Source organism: Nerophis ophidion, linkage group LG12 (genome assembly GCF_033978795.1).
Source record: "Nerophis ophidion isolate RoL-2023_Sa linkage group LG12, RoL_Noph_v1.0, whole genome shotgun sequence".
Lineage (NCBI taxonomy): Eukaryota > Metazoa > Chordata > Actinopteri > Syngnathiformes > Syngnathidae > Nerophis > Nerophis ophidion.
The window spans coordinates 38,369,531-38,377,426 of NC_084622.1; the positions used below are offsets into that span (position 1 = coordinate 38,369,531).

At 42.3% G+C, this 7,896-nt stretch overlaps 1 protein-coding gene across 1 annotated transcript in view; it reads right to left on the reverse strand.

Annotated features, from left to right (window-relative positions):
- LOC133563410 (zinc finger protein 469) overlaps window positions 1-6,098 on the reverse strand; it is a 787,165-nt gene extending 781,067 nt beyond the window's left edge. Inside the window, exon 1 of the mRNA XM_061917527.1 lies at window positions 5,870-6,098. The gene's annotated coding sequence lies outside the window, so the exon portion shown is untranslated. The remainder of the gene's footprint in view (window positions 1-5,869) is intronic.
- Window positions 6,099-7,896: the final 1,798 nt, after the last annotated feature.

Consider the following 7,896-nt stretch of genomic DNA (forward strand, 5'->3'; position numbering starts at 1 on the left):
CCTGATTAGCACTCCAACAAGTTTATAATATCAACAAAGCTCACCTTTGTGCATTCACGCACATCATAAAACGTTTGGTGGACAAAATGAGACAAGGAAGGAGCGTCTTTCTGTGGCAGCGTCGGATAAAGTTGTACATGTAATCAAACTACGATGAGTTCAAGGATCGCTGAAAATACTAGGACAAAAGGGTGCTCGCCATATACTCTAATCGGTGAAGCATACACACAAACCTATTAAAAAGCGGGCTTCCGAACAATTGGGAAGGTGTCATGTTTGTGCTCAAACAAGACACATAAAAAAACAAACAAAAAAATTGTCCCCCATCTTTTTCCATTTTCAATCCTTTTTTGACAATGCTTCAGGGAGCCACTAGAGCCACATGCAGCTCGAGAGCCGCGGGTTGCTGACCCCCGTGTTAGGGGATACAATGCAAGAACTGATTAAATTGATTTTAATTCATTTAAATGGGAAATGTTGATTTGAGATACAAACCCCGTTTCCATATGAGTTGGGAAATTGTATTAGATGTAAATATAAACAGAATACAATGATTTGCAAATCCTTTTCAACCCATATTCAGTTGAAAATGCTACAAAGACAATATATTTGATGTTCAAACTGATAAACATTTTTTTTGCTGCAAATAATGATTAACTTTACAAAAAAGTTGGGAAAGGTGGCAATAAATACTGATAAAGTTGAGGAATGCTCATCAAATACTTATTTGGAACATCCCACAGGTGTGCAGGCTATTTGGGAACAGTTGGGTGCCATGATTGGGTATAAAAGCAGCTTCCATGAAATGTTAAGTAATTCACAAACAAGGATGGGGCGAGGGTCACCACTTTGTAAGAACATTGTCGATATATTTTAGAACAACAATTCTCAACGAGCTATTGCAAGGAATTTAGGGATTTTTACCATCTACGGTCCGTAAAATCATCAAAAAGTTCAGAGAATCTGGAAAAATTACTGCATGTAAGCGATGATATAACAGACTTTTGATCCCTCAGGCTGTACTGCATCAAAAACCGACATCAGTGTGTAAAGGATATCAAACATGGGCTCAGGAACACTTCATAAAACCACTGTCAGTAACTACAGTTGGTCGCTACATCTGTAAGTGCAAGTTAAAACTCTACTATGCAAAGCCAAACCCATTTATCAACAACATCCAGAAACACCGCCGGCTTCGCTGTGCCCGAGCTCACCTAAGATGGATTAATGCAAAGTGGAAAGGTGTTCTGTGGTCTGATGAGTCCACATTTCAAATTATATTTGGAAACAGAGGACGTGGTGTCCTCCAGAACAAAGAGGAAAATAACCATTCGGATTGTTATAGTCGCAAAGTTCAAAAGCCAGCATCTGTGATGGTATGGGGGTGTATTAGTGCCCAAGGCATGGGTAACTTACACATCTGTGAAGACACCATTAATGCTGAAAGGTCAAGTCAGGTTTTGGAGCAACATATGTTGTCATCCAAGCAACGTTATCATGGACGCCCCTGCTTATTTCAGCAAGACAAGTGTTACAACAGTGTGGCTTCGTAGCAAAAGAGTGCAGGTACTTTCCTGGCCTGCCTGCAGTCCAGACCTGTCTCCCATCGAAAATGTGTGGCGCATTATGAAGCGTAAAATACGACAGCGGAGACTCTGGACTGTTGAATGACTGAAGCTCGACATAAAACAAGAATGGGAAAGAATTCCACTTTCAAAGCTTCAACAATTAGTTTCCTCAGTTCCCAAATGTTTAGTGAGTGTTGTCAAAAGAAAAGGTGATGTAACACAGTGGTGAACATGCCCTTTCCCAACTACTTTGGCACGTGTTGCAGCCTCGAAATTTTAAGTTAATTATTATTTGCAAAAAAAAATAAAGTTAATGAGTTTGAACATCCAATATCTTGTCTTTGTAGTGCATTCAACTGAATATGGGTTGAAAAGGATTTGCAAATCATTGTATTCCGTTTATATTTACATCCAACACAATTTCCCAACTCATATGGAAACAGGGTTTGTACAAACGTTCTGAGCTTAGAGCTCCAACACAGAACCATTAAGTTGAGGCAATACATAGCATGTTAGCATTGATTAGCTTGTGCATTCACACACAGCCATACTTGCCAACCCTCCTGATTTCCCCGGGAGACTCACGAATTTCAGTGCACCTGTCGAAAATCTCCCGGAGCAACCATTCTCCCGAATTTCTCCCGATTTTCACCCGGACAACAATATTGGGGGGGCGTGCCGTAAAGGCACCGCCTTTAGCGTCCTCTCTCACCTGAAAAGGAGACTATTATATATGTCTCTGTTATCCATAGGTTTATCTATAACCCATAAAGTAGGTAAACACGGAGCTATTTCTCAGCGTGTGTTTATTCCAGCCGGCACGTTAATACACTGACACACAACATCTGGATTCCCATCATGCATTGCTTCAAAACTACAGCAAGTAGTAATGTCCAAAAACATTACAGGAGACTAAGGAGAAGAACGAGGAAGAGACATGGGGACGACGAGTAAGAAGAAGAAGTACACTTGCAAGTTCCAAAATGAATTTCAGTTCATCCAGGACAGTTTGAAGGGGAGGGGGTATGCTGCCTGCAAATTTTGTAGATCAAACTTCTTCATTGAACACGGTGGGCGAACGGATATTTATATTTATATATACCTGTGTATATATATATATATATATATATATATATATATAGATATACATACATATATATATATATATACACAGGTATATATACATATATAAGGGCAGCGCGGTGTTACAGGTGTTAGTGTGTGTGCCTCACAATGCGAAGGTCCTGAGCAGTCCTTGGTTCAATCCCAGGCTTGGGATCTTTCTGTGTGGAGTTAGCATTTTCTCCCTGTGACTGTGTGGGTTCCCTCCGGGTACTCCGGCTTCCTCCCACCGCCAAAAACATGCACCTGGGGATAGGTTGTTTGGCAACACTAAATTGACCCTAGTGTGTGAATGTGAGTGTGAACGGGACAAGCAGTAGAAAATGGATGGATATATATATATATGTATATATATTAGGGCTGCGAATCTTTGGGTGTCCCACGATTCGATTTGGGGTCGCGATTCGAAAATATATCGATTTTTTTCAACGCGATTCTTGATTCAAAAACGATATTTTTCCGATTCAAAAGGATTAGTCTGCTGACATGTTAGCAGAGTAGTAGAACTAAAAAGAAAATATTTTATGATTATAAAGGACAATGTTTTATCAACTGATTGCAATAATGGACATTTGTTTTAACTATTAAACGTACCAAAATAATGACGTATTTTACCTTTGTGAGAACATTGGACACAGTGTGTTGTCAAGCTTATGAGATGCGATGCAAGTGTAAGCCACTGTGACACTATTCTTTTTTTTTTTTTTTATAAGTGTCTAATGATAATGTCAATGAGGGATTTTTAATCACTGCTATGCTTAAATTATAACTAATATTGATACTGTTGTTGATAATATTCATTTTTGTTTCACTACTTTCGGTTTGTTTTGTGTCGTGTTTGTGTCTCCTTTCAATTGCTCTGTTTATTGCAGTTCTGAGTGTTGCTGGGTCAAGTTTGGTTTTGGAATTGGATTGCATTGTTATGGTATTGCTGTGTAGTGGTTTGTTGGATTGATGATAAAAAAATAATAATAATAAAAAAAGATAAAATTAAAAAAAAAAAATTAAAAAAAAAAAAAATGAGAATCGATTCTGAATCGCTCTGGCACTGCCGCATTGCCAGCAGTAAGTCGAACACATTTCCAGTGAGGGTTGGACTCCGCCAAGGCTGTCCTTTGTCACCGATTCTGTTCATAACTTTTATGGACAGAATTTCTAGGCGCAGTCAAGGTATTGAGGTATTTTGGTTTGGTAACCGCAGGATTAGGTCTCTGCTTTTTGCAGATGATGTGGTCCTGATGGCTTCATCTAGCCGGGATCTTCAGCTCTCACTGGATCGGTTTGCAGCCGAGTGTGAAGTGTAATGAGAATCAAAACCTCCAAGTCCGAGTCCATGGTTCTCACCCGGAAAAGGCTGGAGTGCCATCTCCGGGTTGGGGAGGAGACCCTGCCCCAAGTGGAGGAGTTCAAGTACCTAGGAGTCTTGTTCACGAGTGAGGGAAGAGTGGATCGTGAGATCGACAGGCGGATCGGTGCGGCGTCTTCAGTAATGCGGACGTTGTACCGATCCGTTGTGGTGAAGAAGGAGCTGAGCCGGAAGGCAAAGCTCTCAATTTACCGGTCGATCTACGTTCCCATGCTCACCTATGGTCATGAGCTTTGGGTCATGACCGAAAGGATAAGATCACGGGTACAAGCGGCCGAAATGGGTTTCCTCCGCCGGGTGGCGGGGCTCTCCCTTAGAGATAGGGTGAGAAGCTCTGCCATCCGGGAGGAACTCAAAGTAAAGCCGCTGCTCCTTCACATCGAGAGGAGCCAAATGAGGTGGTTCGGGCATCTGGTCAGGATAATAATAATAATAATAATAATGGATTAGATTTATATCGCGCTTTTCTATTATTAGATACTCAAATCGCTCACAGAGAAGTGGGAACCTATCATTCATTCACACCTGGTGGTGGTAAGCTACATCTGTAGCCACAGCTGCCCTGGGGTAGACTGACGGAAGCGTGGCTGCCAGTTTGCGCCTACGGCCCCTCCGACCACCACCTATCATTCATTCATCATTCATTCACCAGTGTGAGCGGCACCGGGGGCAAGGGTGAAGTGTCCTGCCCAAGGACACAACGGCAGCGATTTGGATGTCAATAGGTGGGAAGCGAACCTGCAACCCCCAGGTTTCTGGCATGGCCGCTCTACCCACTACGGATGCCACCCGAACGCCTCCCTAGGGAGGTGTTTAGGGCACGTCCAACCGGTAAGAGGCCACGGGGAAGACGCAGGACACGTTGGGAAGACTATGTCTCCCGGCTGGCCTGGGAACGCCTCGGGATCCCCCGGGAAGAGCGAGACAAAGTGGCTGGGGAGAGGGAAGTCTGGGCTTCCCTGCTTAGGCTGCTGCCCCCACAACCCGACCTCGGATAAGCGGAAGAAGATGGATGGATGGATGGATGGATTCTGTATCGCACAACGTATTTGATTCGATTTGTATTGGAATCGATTTTTTCACATACCCCTAATATATATATATATAGATATATATATAAAATATACACTTTAACCATCCCTTTAAGCATCTACCGAATTCGGAGGTCTCATGGTTGGCAAGTATGCACCCAGCATGAATCTTTTGGTGGACAAAAGACAAAGAAGGAGTAGAAGATTTTACATGTAAACAAACTGTTGCATCACAGTCCACACTATGGTGCGTTCAAGAACCGCCGGAATTAGTAGGACAAAACGACGTTCACCAAATACACTCAAACACATTAAACGGTGGTCTTTCTAACCATTGGGAAGGTTTGTTTCATGTTTGTCTTCAATTCAAAAACATACTAAAACACAAACCCATTTTTTTCCATAATCAATCCTTTTTTTAAATGTTCCAGGGAGCCAAGAGGGCGGTGCTAAAGAGCCGCATGTGGCTCTAGAGCCGCGGGTTGCTGACCGCAGTCTCACACCTTCATTCAGTCACCTTCTGTCCACATTTCCCTACAACTCAAACACAGAGAGCACATTTCTAGGTGACATTAGTCGAGGCAAAAAGCCACAGAAGACCATTTGAAGTGACGCCGGAAGAGAGCTAAACACTACGAGGAAGCGCGTCTGTGAGCAGCTCCGACAACACTTCGCACCTACGTCATCACGTCTCAACTTCGCCCGTGACGTCATGCAGCGTTCCCAACACACATACGACCGCGACATATTATTATTATTATTGTTTTTTTTTTTTTACTTACACCGGTTGCTATAATTAAAGGTGTCCACTCCAAGCTCCGGGCTTCCGGCTTGTTCGGTTTGTTTTCGGCGTGAGTTTGTAGCCTTCCTCTCTCAAACATCTGCTCCCTAAAACGCAGGAGGACCTCCCCTCCCTCTTTTTCTCCCCGCACGCCAACAAATTCCCTTCACATGAAATTATCAGTCGTTTTTCCAAAAGTTTCACATAAACACAGACGAGGCGGGAAAGTGCTGCTTCCTGTCAGCTTGTCTTCGTCCGACACATAATCACACAGAGGTCGACCCCAAACAATCGATACCGACGGTATGGACCAGGGGTCACCAACGCGGTGCCCGCGGGCACCAGGTAGCCCGTAAGGACCAGATGAGTAGCCCGCTGGCCTGTTCTAAAAATAGCTCAAATAGCAGCACTTACCAGTGAGCTGCCTTTATTTTTTTAATTTTATTTATTTACTAGCAAGTTGGTCACACTTCGCTCGACATTTTTAATTCTAAGAGAGACAAAACTCAAATAGAATTTGATAATCCAAGAAAATATTTGTTTATATAAATTCATTTATTTTTTTACTTTGCTTCTTATAACTTTCAGAAAGACAATTTTAGAGAAAAAAATACAACCTTAAAAATTATGTTGTGTTTTTTTAAACAGATAAACCTTTTTATCTCTTAAATTCCTTCCTTTTTCTTTCCTGACAATTCAAAGGCCTACTGAAATGAGATGTTCTTATTTAAACAGGGATAGCAGGTCCATTCTATGTGTCATACTTCATCATTTCGTGATATTGCCATATTTTTGCTGAAAGGATTTAGTAGAGAACATCCACGATAAAGTTTGCAACTTTCGGTGCTAAGAGAAAAGCCCTGCCTTTACCGGAAGTCGCAGACGATGGCGTCACATGTTTGATGGCTCCTCACATATTCACATTGTTTTTAATGGGAGCCTCCAACAAAAAGTGCTATTCGGACCGAGAAAACGACAATTTCCCCATTAATTTGAGCGAGGATGAAAGATTCGTGTTTGAGGATATTGATAGCGACGAACTAGAAGAAAAAAAAATTAAAAAATTAAAAAACGCGATAGCATTGGGACGGATTCCGATGTTTTTAGACACATTTACTAGGTAAATTCTGGGAAATCCCTTATCTTTCTATTGTGTTGCTAGTGTTTTAGTGAGTTCAATAGTACCTGATAGTCGGTAGGGTGTCTCCACGGGTGTCTTGACGTGCAGTGTCTCAGGGGAGTCGATGGCAGCTATGGACGGCACAAGCTCAGCTTTTCTCCGGTAAGAACTGACTTTTTAACCACAATTTTCTCACCGAGACCTGCTGGTTGACATTTGGTCGGGATCCATGTTGTCTTGACCGCGCTCTGATCCATAGTAAAGTTTCACCTCCAGGAACTTTAAACAAGGAATCACCGTGTGTTTGTGTGGCTAAAGGCTAAAGCTTCCCAACTCCATCTTTCTACTTTGACTTCTCCAATATTAATTGAACAAATTGCAAAATATTCAGCAACACAGATCGCCAAAATACTGTGTAATTATGCCGTTAAAGCAGACGACTTTTAGCTGTGTGTGTGTGCAGCGCTCATACTTCCTAAAAACCTGTGACGTCTTGCGTACACGTCATCATTACACGACGTTTCGAAGACGAAACTCCCGGGAAATTTAAAATTGTAATTTGGTAAACTAAAAAGACCGTATTGGCATGTGTTGCAATGTTAATATTTCATCATTGATATATCAATCAATCAATGTTTACTTATATAGCCCTAAATCACTAGTGTCTCAAAGGGCTGCACAAACCACTACGACATCCTCGGTAGGCCCACATAAGGGCAAGGAAAACTCACACCCAGTGGGACGTCGGTGACAATGATGACTATGAGAACCTTAGAGAGGAGGAAAGCAATGGATGTCGAGCGGGTCTAACATGATACTGTGAAAGTTCAATCCACAATGGATACAACACAGTCGCGAGAGTCCAGTCCAAAGCGGATCCAACACAGCAGCGAGAGTCCAGTCCAAAG